The sequence below is a fragment of the Crocodylus porosus genome, unplaced genomic scaffold (assembly GCF_001723895.1).
Source record: "Crocodylus porosus isolate Cpor-Errol unplaced genomic scaffold, CroPor_comp1, whole genome shotgun sequence".
Classification (NCBI taxonomy): Eukaryota; Metazoa; Chordata; order Crocodylia; family Crocodylidae; genus Crocodylus; species Crocodylus porosus.
Window position 1 is genome coordinate 3,365,964 of NW_017728929.1, and position 15,694 is coordinate 3,381,657.

General features: G+C 41.0%; 1 protein-coding gene across 1 annotated transcript in view; it reads right to left on the bottom strand.

Annotated features, from left to right (window-relative positions):
• The window catches only part of ARHGEF4 (Rho guanine nucleotide exchange factor 4), a 397,910-nt gene that overhangs the window by 40,636 nt on the left and 341,580 nt on the right, over window positions 1–15,694 (bottom strand). The gene's annotated exons all lie outside the window — the stretch shown is intronic.

Below are 15,694 nucleotides of genomic sequence, written 5' to 3' on the forward strand. Positions count from 1 at the left end.
CGGCGGCGGCTCAGAGCAGCGAGCGGGGGTGGCCGGGCACTGCTACCCCCAGCAGCCTGCGGGAGGCAAACGCGCCCAGCACCAGATCCAGCGATATTTCAAGCGCTTCTGTATACAAGGCGATCGGGACGCGCAGTAGACATGATATATAGCTTTTATTAAACCGACCAAGTTCTTGCAACAACAACAAAAATCATTCTTTCATTGCAAGCTTTCGGGCACAAACAAGCCCTTCATCAGGCATTGGAGACAAGACTGCACAAATTCTCCTGGGAAGAAAAGAAATCACTCGTGTGTAGGTGGGGGCCTGCAGCATGCCCCAGTCCCTTCAGGCTCTGCGTGAGGAGGGAGGCTGAGGCACCAGGCTGGGATTCAGGAGGGTTTGGGATTGCTTTTAAACAGAAAAATACGAGATGACTTTTCCCCCATTTCCATCTCTCCCCACCCCCAACCAATGCTTTATTCTTCTTTGAATTACAACAGTGCCCAGAAGCTCAGGGCCCCATTGTGCTAGATATGGTCTGAATAGAGAGATGCAGTAATGAAGAAAACAAGGGAGCGGGGGAGAGAGGGAGAGAGATGGTGGATTATGTATCATCTGTTGTTGCCCTTGTAGTGTCCAGCCACATGCTCCACTTGCTTCTGCCACCATAATATATAGAGCACAGTATGCATAGCAACCTTTTATCAGGTGTTGACACATCACCGCAACAACCCTTCCCCCTTAATTTTTTGTTTAGGATCTACACAGGCACAAACATACTGAGGAACACATTAGGCACACTGCTCAACTTCTGTTTCTTTGAGGACTGTAGTCCAGGTAAGTTGTTTAAAACTGACCTACCTTAGGGAATGAGCAGGTGTTGCCTGGAGGCTGCTGACTAGACAAATAGCCTCCTCTGAGGTGTTATACTTTGGGAGAACATCAGACCTCTATCATTTTCAGATATTGATATCAAACAGATCTGTCATAAAAGCAACTCACTGATACCTGCACCTGAAGAATACAGTGACTCTCCCTGCCTGTGACCTAAATACAGAGCAAGAAGTACAAAAACCCAGTGGATGGGACTTGAGCTTTACTGCACATACAGTGGGCACATCTACACATGCACTTTAATGCACAGTAAAATAAAGCATTACATAAAAAAGCACGACACTATGCTAATGCACAATAGAAGTCTACTGCGCACTGTCACTATAAAAGCATGGAAATGCATTACTGCATGCTAGTGCAGCTAGCGCATTAATTTAGTACCTCAGAGCTCCTATAAGCATACAGGGAACCAGCTCCAGTGTGCTGGAAATCTAGTGTATTGGAGCAGATTCAATTAATCGAGTCTGCTGCAGCGTGGAAATTAATGCGCTCCAGCAGACTTCAGCATCACATGACTCAGCATCCCTATGCTGAAAAATGGCATCCGGGACTTTGAACTAAAGCTTGTTCAATAAGCTTTAATTCAAAGTGCCTTGCCACCATTTTTCAGAATACCTCCCAGAACATGTGCAAAAATGCCCTCACATCGGAGGTACTAAATTCAATGTGCATTAGAAAAGATGCATTAATGCATGTGTACACATGCCCAGTATATTGCAAAACATTCCACCTTCTCTTTTCTTCCACTCTGCAGGGCTTATTGGAGTATATGCAGTGCTACATTTGCAAGGAACAGCAAAGAGAAGCTGGTAAGAGCTGGCAAAGCCTCCTGTCTTTTCTCAAACAAAGGGACTGCCTGGCTTGGGGAAGAGGGGGGGGGGGGGTGGTGCCGCATGCACTCTTCACCTCCACGTCTATGGGAGGAGAGCAGCAGCAGTCCTCCATCCTCTCTCAAGACTGGAGTGACCCCAGGCTCGGGAAGGCAAAAAGCCTTGCCCACAGCTCCACATCCCGGGTTCCACTGTTGCACTAATTCTTTAAAACTTCCCATTTTCTAACATTAGTTTGAAAATGAAGGCAAAGAAAGGCAAAAGCAAACCTTTCACTGGATCTCTGAGGGAAGTAAATACTCCTGGAAATGTTTCCTTTTTAGATACTGTCCTGAAGTTTTTTGGAAAAGAGAAATACTAGATATGTAAGGGTGAATTGAGATAAAAGCTCAAAAAAGACTTTTATACAAAATGTTACGGGAGGAAATATTTTTACGCTATTCTTGTTGCAGAGACAACCTAAATGATTTCCAAGGCCAAAGAATATGCCTATGTTATAGTTCATAATCTCTGAAGTGTGTTATAATGTTTGACCCCTAGTGCATTATGCCAAAATGCAGAAACATCAGGATTAACATATTTATTCTTTGTATACCTTAAAGGATTAAACAGCTTAAATAAGGTTATACAGCCACCTTGCTGCCCTTACAGTAGACACTGACTGATGAAGGCATGAAGAGCACAGGTGTGGATAAGCCCAGATGCTGCAGTCTAGCATGGGTTGTTGTATATTCTTTGCTTTCACTACCTTTGGCAGGTCACACAACACATCCCCCACTAACATGCTACATTTCATTTTCTTTTTCAGGAGAATTTCTATGAGGAAATTATGTCTGTGTCATCTCACACTGGTTTTATAGGGCTCTCTTTCCCAGCTGCTTACAGCTAAAACACATTACTTACTTCTTAGCTAATATTTTGTGCATTTTTCATTACGGAAATAAAATAGCTAGTTCTTCTTCATCACTGACCATGTAGGTGTCTATACAGCAGGTGTTATCACAGCCAGAAGTAATAATTTAAATATTGCCTTGCAGTTCGATGTGTTGTGGAACATTATTCTTATAATGTTCATCCAAATAATGGGTGAAAAACAGCATAATTTTCATGAAACCCAATAGATCATTCATATTAGATACTGTACTTGACTGAGTTAACATGATTCAAATAGGGAAAAAGAAACATGACTAATGTGTCCACTCAGATCAAGTTACTATTCTGAATAGCAAGCAATCCCAAAGACCTGCTCACAATCAAGTTACAAACCAAGTTAAAATGCCAAAAACTGAATAAATTAAAGCAAAAAATCAATCCATTACTAGGTAATATATGAGCAGAAAAGAAATTAAAAAAATTCTGTTTTTTAATGAATTGTTATTCTCAGTGCAGCCCTTAAAGATTTGGCTTATCATTCCTTTTACATTTTCTGAGTATGACTGTTTATAAGAAGCAACAGATATACACAACCACTTGTCCACCAAAAGAAAGCAAGAGTTTTGAGGGTATGTTGGATGAACTGGGATGCAAGAAGTACCTCATATAAATCTGAAAACAGGTGCCTCTGCAGAGAAACACAAAGTCCAGTACTAGAGTTTTCTCTACTGCACAGTGAAGGCAAAGAACACATATGGCAAACCACACTTCCCATAAACTAGACAATAGAGTAAGAACAAACCTAGGTGTCAATGCTTTTCTTTCTACCCACTCACAGACACAAAAGGGAGAAGATGAGGGTAATACTATGGGGCAAGGGGATCAAACCCATCTGGCCTCGCATACGGATCCAGTCTGCATAGCTGGTACAATTCAGGCACTACATGCAGTGCACAACCTGGACTGGCCGCACATACTGCTCTAGCCCTATGCACCACACGCAGCATGTTTCAGTTCTGGGATCTTACACAGCATGCCACGTGGGACTAGTCCAGGGCATACATTGCATGTGGCACCCATGCCAGATGAGGCCCATGTGCTGGATCCAGCATGGGCAGTTAGTCTGTGGACCCAATCCAGACCAACCCCAGATCCAGTGTGCAGGACTGGGCTAGCATAGGTGCCACACACAGCCCATGCCGCAGGCTGTGTGATATAGCCATGGCAGATGGACTCCGCATACTGGTTTTGGCCAGAGCATGCTGTGTGCAGTGCGGGGGGCCAGTCAGAGAGCCACAAGCAGCACTACAGGCCAGATAATAGGCTCTGTGGGCTGAAGGCTCTGCTATAGGAGGTGCTAGACCTCCGTACCTCTTAGGTCAAATGTGTCATGCATATACAACACTATAAAGCAAATCCTGATAGGCTATAACTCAGCTGAAAGTCTATTGAAGTCAATGTTGCCAAGGCATTTTACATCAATGGATAATTTAATTTTCTCCATCACGTAAAAAGCATGATGGCAAACAGCAATCACAAATACAATTCAACCCTTCCTGTCTGTCCCCCAGTCACCCCAGATACTGCAACGAAGTTAACTTCTAGCCTAAGATAACATAGGAGAAGGGGGAGAAGAGCATTTACATTTTAGGACCCAGTTCAACTTCTACTGCAGTCTTTATGCTGTCAGTACAAGCAACTTTTGCTCTACAAGATATAAGAAACAGGCCTACTGGGTAATTTCTAAAGACCCAACTATGCCCCCCTGCCACCCACCACCCTATACACATGTTGAAAGAAAGTTCAGGTTGTACCAGCATTTCTGTGTTCAGATTCTGATATTCTTTAAAGAATCTCACAGTAACTTTTCCACATAACAGATGATTCAAATTCTCTACTAAACACAAAATGAATTATTTCTAAACAAGCCTTCTTAACTTGTTCTCACCATAAACCCTTATGCCTCTATCACCTCCTCAACTCAGGCCCCTGCCACACATTACATATATTACACAATTAACTGGTTAATTGCTCAATAAATTGAAACCAGCCACATGTGCAAAGTAATTATCACACAATTAATTAATCACATAATAAATTTAGACCAGGCACATGTGCAAAGTAATTATAATGCCATAAAAATATCTATCCAGCTGTAAAATAAACCAACCAGCTGCAAAGTTAGTGCTTGAAAATATGCAACTTGATAGCTGGTTTCTATCCAGCTTTAATTTGAACATGTGGAAGGGCCCTCAGTCCACTGCTTTCTAGTGCAATCTCTCATCCTCAGTCCCTGCCTGTCCTCTGACACCCTCCTATTTCCTGGCTCCTACCCTTATCACTGCAGGTTATGCCCATGTTTCTCTCCCACTCTGCCTTGGGAATGGTGCACGTGCAACTGAGGTAGCATGTAGGGAATATGCCCAGTATAGAAAGAAGTCACACAATATAGCTGCTAAATTCTAACAAATCTGTACTAAACATATCTAACCTGTAGTTTTTCCTTTGAGTCTTCTTGAGTATCCTAGCCAAATTTTAAGTCCCTGCTCTATGGTTTCTCTTTTTTTTCTTTCTTTCCTTTTTTGTAGTACCAGCCAACATAGTTTTGAATTAGCTCTCAGCAAGGATTGTGACTAGCAACTTCCAATTAGATGTAATTTACTGTTTAGGTATGACCTAAAAATGTCAGAAGAGATCAAGAATAACTGTTTAAATTGCACAAGGCCAAATACTTTCAAAATGGAAAACAGTTTGTTACAGGTCTACAGTAACTTCTGAAGTTATAGTGTGTCACGTTCCATGTGTCATGTTACTAGTACACTGCAAGAGTTATTTCTTCTCATTCCCAATAGAGCACAGGATGTTTCTCTAGCTAGCGTACACCAGGTTATCCAGCCAGCATAGCACTGGACAGTTTACTGATGTTCTCCTGCCAGCCTACTGCAAATGGTTCAGGTTCTAGTATACTAAGATATGATGTATAGGTTATCAGTAGATTTGGGACATCAAATGTCAGCCATTTTAATCATGTATTTGCAACCAGAATCTTCAAAGACCATGTTTCCTATCATATTTCCACATCTTTGTTCCTCTCCTCTTCCTTGAAATGATTAAGGAGAAGCACCTAATTCCACTTGAAGCAGTTCTGAGATGGAACATTCTTTGTATGGAGAAAAAAATTTTAATTCGAAATTATTTGGGAGCAAACTATAATCTGTTTGCAAGGAGATCATTCATCTTCAGGCCCCTTTACAATTAGAAATGCTGTTTTCTAAGGCATAGCATATTTTAATATTAATAATAACTAAATAAAATACTAGAGCAGCTAAGAATCTTAATCATGGACCAGGACCCTACTGTACTTGTCAGGGTGCAAATACATAAGGTATAGAAGGGGATGAGAATGAGACCAGAACAAAGCCTGTGGAATACCCATAGAAAGATGGTGGAGGATCTGAAAGACAGTGCAGGAAAAATCAGAGTGTTCTGGAAAGATCCAAGTTTTAGAAACCAAGGGAGGAAAAGTTTTCAAGACTTGAATTACTGTATTTACTCAGTTCTAAGATATGGTTTCCCCTGCCATTTAACATGGTGGGGGAACAGGGGGCAGAGAAGGGCACTCCTCATCCAAGAATTGAATACGAGGGAGAAGGGGAGACAGGCAGTTGCTATGGCTCAGGCTCCAGCCCCTACCTGGGGTCTGGCTGTGGTCACAGCTGCTGCCTGCCTCCCCCACACTTCCTCTGCACCCTGCCATCTCTCCCCTACAGCCTCTTCCCCCGCCTGCCCTTCTTCCCTTTCTCTTAGCTTTGCTCCATGTCAACAGGTTCCATCCACACTGCTGCAGCCTGGTGCATTGAGCCAGGCCCCATAGCAGGAGTACACAACCCACATGGCTGCTACAGGGGGTAGGTTGGGGCCTGCTGGCACAGAGCAAGAATAAGGGTGGGGTAAGGAATCAGATAGAGTGGAGAGGGGTGAAGCAAGAGAGGAGAAGCAGAGGCTGGAGGGATGGGGAAGGGGGAACAGAGGCTGGAAGAAGGGGCAGGAGGGGTATTAGAAGAGGAAAGTAAGAACCTGAGGCCGCATGGGGAGTCAGGCAGGGGACAGAGTTGCTAGGGGGTAGGCATAAGCAGGGGGCAAGCTGCTTGACCTCCCTACACCACTGCTGCGCCCCCCCGCCACTGCCTGCCCCCCTGCAGCAGTGAGGGAGGAGTGAATTAAAGACGAACCTCCAATAATTAGACTGTATACATGGGTAATTATAACAAATTTATAAACAAATTTATTTGGGGAGTTATCTTAAATTAGATTAAATATGGTACAGGTGTCTGGAAGGAGCTGGAGGTTAGGAACTATAAACAGTGCATCCAATGAGCTGAGAGATGAAAAGAGAAAGGAATAAGCAACATTTATATTAAATTTGGGGGAGTAACCTATAGTTAAGTCGGAGAGGCAATTAGGCATCAATATGTTAGGTTGTAGGTTTTTAAGACAGAAAATATTAAAGCATAAATACTGTATTGTGTGGGGTGGGTAGAAAAATTAGTGAGGCTCTGGCATTAGGCGAGGCTCAGGACCTGGGCAGGTGAAACACACCACAGGAGTAGTCCCTGAAGCAGCTCCATCTCCCTACCTCACTAGTGGCAGGAGATTCTTCAAACACCATTTAGAATGTGGGTTTTCAGCACATGTTCATGGCACTGCATAGTGCACAGACAAACATTTGATTACCTTTATTTTCTTAACAAAAGCTGTTTGACTAGAGTTCAGTATGAGGAAACTGCTATGAAACACTACTCCTGTAATTAATGACTACTGAATGAGCCAGTCTTGCCTTCAGTTGTGAATATGGAAAATAGTGAAATGACTTATAACAAATGGCACTGTAAAGCATACATGAGCCAGCATGATATATTCAGTAAAGTTCACTTGGCAGCCCTTCTCATCATCTTCTGGTGGAATTAAAAGAGCCCTGGGGTAAACACCTGAGCTCCATAGAGTACACAAGCAACTCAGCTACTTGGAGATAATAACATTAATGAGTTGTGTTCAAGGAACAGACAATTAGACACTTTTATGGAGGAAAACATTACAAAAGCAGAAAAGCTAGACAGAGAGGAACTTTACAGAGACAGACTTATTGGGCCAAGTAGCTTTTCTAGTCTAGTAATTATTGATGCCTCTAGTCAGGCCAGCCGGCTATGGAAAATGCAGCGAAGCAATGTGTGCTGAAGAACAAATATCGACAGATTGTTCCTGGTAGCATGCCCCATTTGTCTAAGGAACTGATAATAACAAAATGTATGGCTCTTCATGATTCCCCCAGAAACACTGCAGAACACTGATTTCAAACCAACCAGCACTGGGGATGGGAAAAACCTGCTGCCTCCTGGCTCACCTGACACATGGCTCCTCTTCTGATCTATAGAAAATGAACAAGATATTGTTGCTTGTATTACTAGCAAAATAACTGCAAAGGGCTAAGCCTTTTGCTGAGACAACACATCCAGTCTCTTGGACAAATCTTGAGTGACATTCCCCAATATCAATGTGATTTCTTGATCAGATGAAGGTACGGCAGCCTGTACCATGCTGGTGGGGAGATGGGTTGGCCAGAACCAAGGGCCCCAGGAAAGGTAAAGATTAAATGGGAACTACTAATCAATAAGTTAAGCCATCTCTTCAGCCTGTGTAAAATCTTTGTAGCTTCACCAAAGTCAGCTGAGGCTCAGTGCACACCACCCGAGTCTCTGGCCAGTTACTAATGATGTCTGCAGGAGTATGGTTTCACAGATATGTAATGTGTGGAGGTCTGCCAATCTGCTCCAAAGCCACATACTAGCAGAGACAAAGGAAGCTATTCTCCTTCCGGTGTTGTGTATGCATGTGTAAGGATGTGGGAGTAGTGGGGTTAATGCAAGTAACATCCATTCATTCCCATGGGAGTAGGGGGTGTAAGTCCCCTGACCTGTAAGAGAACACCATCACTCAGAGAACATAGTGAGGGTAATCTAATGGGGTCCATGACACAGCCCACTCAGCTGCACTTCAATAAGCTTTGGATCTGGCACTTAAATAATTCTGTTGTTTCTAGGATTTGAATATCTCCATAGTCCCAGTTTGCTGCCTTTGTCAAAAGGATAAAGTAAGATTTAAAGTCATCTGTCAATCCTATCATTATGTCAAAAGAATTTGTGAACTCTGTTGCTCCCCTACCCCCAACCTCCACCCACTTCTACTGCCATTGCTGTCAGTGGATATAGGGCTGGCCCTTTGTCTTGAGGATGGTCAAAGCCGAAAGGCAAGATTTTAAAGGGATGGGGAAGGAATTATTACCACTTCCTAAAGCACCAGAAGTCACAGGTGAGTCAGGGGGACTTGCATTTCTCTGTCATGAGATCCAAACAGGTTCTGTGAAGTACAAGGAAAATACCTTGCAAATAGGACTAATAAAACCCTTCTGAATTCACTCCCCATTCCATGCCAAAATATATGCTTGGAATAACCTAGGGATAACTTGGAATATGCCTAGATCAACCTTCACCCTGCACTCATTGTCAGCTCCTGAGCCCCATGTCTTCAATGAGGCCTGTGTGAAGTAACAACCACATCCTTGGCCACCTGAGGGGAAAAATAAAATGGCATGTCCCTATCATCTACTCTACAGACTGCAACATGAACCCCAGCTAATTGGGAACAGAATATATTGACATGTATCAGCAAAAAAATTCATTAACAGTTTTGCTTATTTACAACATACTGACTTAGTATAGCTGAAACATGAGTTTCCTGAAAACCATACAGAATCCTTAAGCTCTGTTTTACAGTAAATGGGGTCATGAAATATTAAAACTTGTAAAAAAAATGTATTCTATACCAGGGCAATACATTAATGTCCAGTAACTTAAAAATCATGGGATTAATTTTCTTCAAACTTCATATAAACTCTCTCATGTGCCTTAAGAGTGTATCTCTGGTTTTCCAAGCCAAATCAATATCTAAGGCAGTATCTGGGGTTAAAACAGAGCTTTATATTGGGAAGCTAAAACAGTGTATAATAATGGAAGTTGGGAGTAGTCTTAACCATGAAGAACCTGCTACCACTCTATACCATTACTAACAACTCTGCATGATCAAACTAGTTTGCCAACTTGATTACTAGTAGCAACATTTATATTAAATTTGGGGAGTCACCTATAGTTAAGTGATAGTCCTAATGAACCTGCTAAGATACTGGATAAAGCACAGACCTTCACGGTATTTTAGCATCACGGACCTGTCAGATTCCAATAAATCTGCTAGATTCTGCTAAATACCTTGTCATCACAATTTCAGACTCTGAAAAAACATTTATGACAAGAACATGAGAAGAAGTAGCACCTGTTGGCATTACAAAGCTGTTTTGATAGTTTCCCCCAAAGAATCATACTTGGTGACAGAGCATGACATGAGGCTCAATGAAGTGGAGCCAGACCAGGTTGCTCTGTGTCTCTATTGCATATACATTTTTGGAGGATCCCAGCACTTGTCACAGGTTCCATTCATGAGTGGGGAGCTAAGTAGTACCTGGCTCCTTTGTGGAGGCTATCTGGAGTATACACACGTCCTGAGCAGTGTTGAGCTATGGTGTCACCATGGCTTGAAACACTGTTGACTCTGCTGGGGACCAGCCCAATGAACTATACAGGAAATCATGAAACTTTTGTTTTTTTAACTAATATCATGCATAGTTTGTAAAACATATAAGTACGTACAAAAGTACTGCTTAAAAATGTGTTTATGGAGTACCTGTGCTAAAACTTGCAGCAATTTCAAAAAAGGTAAAATGCCTCAATTCTGGATGAACTAAATCTATGGGTACTCATAGTAATTTGCCTGTAAGAAAATTACTACACACATTTTTATTTCAGCCAATGTTTTCAAATTTGCTACTCACTTCCATGTGCTCAGGGAGAACAAGGTCTGACAGTAAGGGATAGAGGAAGCTGCTGCACGTGCTAACCCTCTGATTTGTGTATTTATGCTGAGTGACATTTTTGTATCTGCTTTTTCAGACACATATTGAAATTTCTGATCTTTAACCATTAAATTGTCTGTTGAAAAAAAGGAAAGGTAGACCCTGTCCCTTCTGCTGTGTTGCTAAAAATAAGTTTACAGGGTCTCACTGGTCAGTTTGGAACAGGTCCTCCTGACATAGTAATGAAGTAGGATGCACTTTGATGACCCTCCTTGCTGTAATAAAAATCCATAGTTATACTGCTGCACCCTAGGGGCTCTATAATGGGATGCTAAAACATCTGAGTGATGGGATGCTAAAACAGCATATAATAATGGAAGTTGAGTGTAGTTTTACCTGTGAATAACTCAGCTCCCAAGTTAGCTGCCCAGTGAGACCGGTGCAGTAGAGGATCTTGATGCATAATATATTCCTAATCGTCTTGTGGCATTGACAAAAAACTGCAGGGTTTGGGGGTTTGTTTGTTTTTTTTAATGTAAATGGTGGACAAACGGTGGTTTATGAAGAAATATTAAGAATTTGCATGGCTGAAAACTGAAACAAGTTGACCAGAAAATGTGAAATGTTTAGCTGTAGAATCCATCACTCCTTATAAAGCATGCAGGAAGCTCCAGTGATCATCCATTCATGTGCCTAAAGTTACACACAGGGATTACATTTTTTACTGGATCTGCGCCTTCAACATGGGAGAGATGTTGTCTGTTTCTTGCCCTTTACCACACTGAGCACACCGCCAGATCTTAACAAATACATAATAACTGCTGCTTCTAATCCTGTTGTCAGTCTTGGCTACAGTTATGTGTGGGAGGTATCAATAGGGACAGAAGCCAACAGAAAGAAGAGAGGCATTTGTTAACTGGCAATGTTTGCTTTACTATTTGGCAACTGGCTAGGAGAACAATGTACTCACATAAAGACATAAGACATGATCAATCACCTCTCCTAGTTTATGCATGAATAGTGTACATTGTTTTCAAAGCACTGATTATACTAACTCTGTATGTTGTGTCTGAAAATCTAGTTTGACAATTTCTTTTCAGCCTATGTTGTGGTCATTCTGCAGCAAAATGTGACACAGGTAACACCGTTCTTTAAAATGACTTTTTTTTTCAACTACTTGTTCATGTAGTTTATGAAAAACACATATTAAGCTGAGTTGCCGAGGGATACGGTATTCTAAAATATGGCAGACAAAGTGAAATTCTTGTTTGCTCTGATTTTTCATTGGCACTAGCATAACTTAAATATTTTATAACTTTTCTTGAAGTTTAGTGAAACTTATTTGGTAATAACCCATTCTGGAAGGACACTGAATGATCACATTACTGATTGAATGATTAAAGTCTTAAGAATATTTCAGTGATGGCTAGGCACTGCACAGTAAAGGAAGCAGAAACTGTAATGATACCATAGCTATCTCCTTCACCAGTTGGTTCCTATAACACATGCCCCACTGTACAAAAGAAAGGGTTTTTTCCTAAGAACTCACTGGTATATCCATACTTTCAGGTGTGAGCTGATGGATCCCTTTGTGAATCACTATATATGGGCAACTGCAAATACCATATTTCCTCACATATCACACACCCCCAGGCACCTTGCTTTTAGAAGGCAGAATGAAAAAAAAGAGATTTCTCCCAGAATCATGACTGCCTAGAGCAAGAACCAGGCCTGATCTTTAAAGATCTCTGTAAATCGAGCTGGAACTACCCCCTGCGGCATCTCCTTCAATTTAGTTTATTTTGGTGCTCCACCCCTCCCCAAACCCGCCCCTGATGGGCAGAGGCACCCCATCGTTTTTAACTATGTCACATTTTTCACTTTCTCGGTGATCATTGGTAGATGACTGGGGTGGAGGGGCAAGCAGTGAAATTAAAAATGTTAAAGGAGCCACTGTGGGGGACACTTCCAGTGTTATTTGCAGAGATTCCTACTAATCTTAAATTCACTCACCCTCCCTTTCCTGTTTAACCAAAAGCTGAAACCTTAGCCACTGTTGAAAACTAATCTCAGTGGGTAGGTACAATTTTGAAAAGAGCTAAAAAAGAGTCTCCAGGGCAGTATAAAGTTGAAAAGAGACCAGAAGTAGCTAGCAAACAGCAAAATTGCGTAAAGATAAAGTGGAACAAAAGGCCATTAAGAAGTAGAGACAATTGATAACACCTGTGCAGTGAAGAATCATTTATTTGACTCCTTCAGCTGCCTGAATAGAAATGCCACTGCTGCTCCTGAGTGGAGAGGAATCAAAGCACAATTCTTCTATTCTAGAAATAAAATAAACTTCCATGCTTAAGGCATGCACTCCAACTTTTGGGGGTGAGTATATCTGTGGGGAAAGGGTGCTTGTGGTATGTGAGTAAATATGGTAATATAAAATATTATAAAATTGGCCATTTAAGACTTACTGGGATTCTATAATATATTTTAAATGAAACCCTGGGCAAATGGAAGTCAGAGATACTGCCATTAACTTCACTGGGACCATAATTTTACTGTGTTTCCAAATATGTTAAATTTATTAATATAGATGACTAAGAGAAAGTTATGAGCTTTGCAACTACTTGCAAATACAGTCTCCAGAGGTTTGATCTCTTCATTTGATATATTGAGGAGGATGTATTGGAGAAAAATCAGCAGCTAATTATCAAGTACATGCTCAGATACAGTAACACAGGTTTCAAGTTATGCAGCAATCTGTTCCATTTACAGGAGAAGGTATGAATGACTCCTCTACACAAATCAACCATGCCTAAGTCTACTTACCTAGGTCCATCAGTTTTGTTTGATGGATGATAAAGTATTATTTTCTTTCCTATCATTACCATTATGGGAGTGAGCAAGAAGATTTTGTGTGTAACCTGGTCAATTGGTATTTTTACAATATATAATGTTTTCATTTAGGACTGAGAAGCATTAAAAAGCATTTTTCTGACTATATTTTACAACTTGTTGTACTTCGGAAACAATACAGTACAATGTGTGGATCTGTTGTCTGGAATTGCCTCAAAGCAAAAATACAATTCAGACCAAATGTCTCTTTCAAGTCATTCCTTCTGGTGATGAGAACCCTTTGACACAGAGCCCCTGAAAGGATTATTTTTCCCTTTTTTAGGAACTGATTTATATCGCTCTGTCCTAAATACCTATTATTGCTTTTTGATTTCTTTCTTTCTTGTCATCACACTGTTCTTCTCAGTAGTCCCCGTAAATCTTCCCAGTTTGCTTTTATCCCTCCAACCCAGGAGCCAGTAAGTCCTGGTTTAATGAAAGCTTCATTGTTATTCCAAACCAATTTCTCCTGATCCAAAACTGATCCAAACAAAGTTAAAAATAATGAACTTGTGTGCTTAAACACATTTTCTCTTCCTCTGCTTATTTGAAAATTTCCCTCAGAAAAAAAATTGGCATGGTTTCCCTCTAGACCAATGAAGCACCACAGCAGAAGCAATAAAGTAGAGATAATACTGCTTGCAAAATTTTATTAAATGATTGTGTATTAGCTTCTTCACCTGCAGTTCCTCCCAACGTGGTTACTGAAAGTAGTCAAAAAAGCCTCCCATAACAATGATTATTATTTTATAGAGTACATGGATTTTAATGCACCGCTGAACTCCCTGGTGGCTGGGAATCCAGAAGATTTATTTGCAATACATCCTTTTTAAAATCTCAGGCATTTGTTCATGGAAAAATACTTTTATTAAAGATTAATGTTTCCTCTCACTATGCCTTTCCAGAAGGTGATCATGTGGAAAAGCGCTTTCACAATGCTATCTGATGTCATCTGATGGCTTAATTACCCACGGGAACCAACTGGATAGTAAGTAAACAAGCAAACAAACAAGAAATCAAGTTGTTCTAGCTGACCAGCCAACAGATCCACCAGGTATGTTTCAAAGACTAGGTACGTTGCAACTGCTTTGCATAAACCAATGTTCTTTACTGACTTAAAATTACCAAATGGATAGCCAGTTACATAAAATGAACAGTTAAGAAAAACATCGTTATCCTCAGTAATAAAAAAATTATCAAAGAGAAATTCAGATAATGTATGATACATACAGAGGACCATTTCCAAGGAAGAAAAATGGTTTTGAGAATTTATCAAGAGGCATAAAGGTGCCCCTATATTAACTGCTGCTGCCCTCTTTGAAGAGGTGACTGTAGAGCTGGAGGCAGGAGCCCAGAAGAGACTCTGTTAGTTGAACCATCTCCACCCCAGCGAGCTGGAACCTCCCTCTATATTAACTGCTACTGCCTTAGGAAGGAGTCTGCAGAGAGCGGCCAAGAGGTACTGGCCACTTTGTAAGGCTGAACTATTTCAATTCAGTTTAATTTGGTCTATCTTTATATATTGCTGACTTATGTAACATTCGATTACATAAAGCATTTTTGAAGAAAACTGATAATCTCTAAAAAAATACAGTATTTTAATCCTCTCCTTTAAAAAGATCCAATCAACAGCATCTCACACACACACACACACACATCACCCCCCATGACATTACACTTATATCTATATCTATATCTATACACACACACACATATACACATATATTTATATATACATATATATACACACACACACACACACATACATAGATACATACATACATACATACACACATATTTATATATCTATATCTATTTAGATTGCAAACTAAAAGCTTTGAAAGTCAGCATATGAGGAAGAAACATCCTCCTCCCCTCAAATATTCTTAATATTTCCAATAAAGTATTTTCCCAATGCTCCCAAACATATCAGGTTCTTCCTCAGGTAAACATGGGAGAACATACTACTACTACCACTTTAATATGTACCATGTTCAATCTAATTCCCTTCAGCAACAAAAGGAAGGGAACTCAAGGAGCTGGCGAGAGTCATAGCCCAACCCCGGCACAGATCTTTGAAAACTCCTGGCGCTCTGGTGTAGTGCCCGAAGACTGGAAGAAGGCCAATGTGGTGCTGATCTTCAAGAAAGGCAGGAGGGTGGATCCGGCCAACTACATGCCCATTAGCCTGACTTCTTTCCTGGGCAAGATCTTAGAAAAGTTTATTAAGGAGGCCATCCTTGAGGGACTGGCCCAGGCTAACAT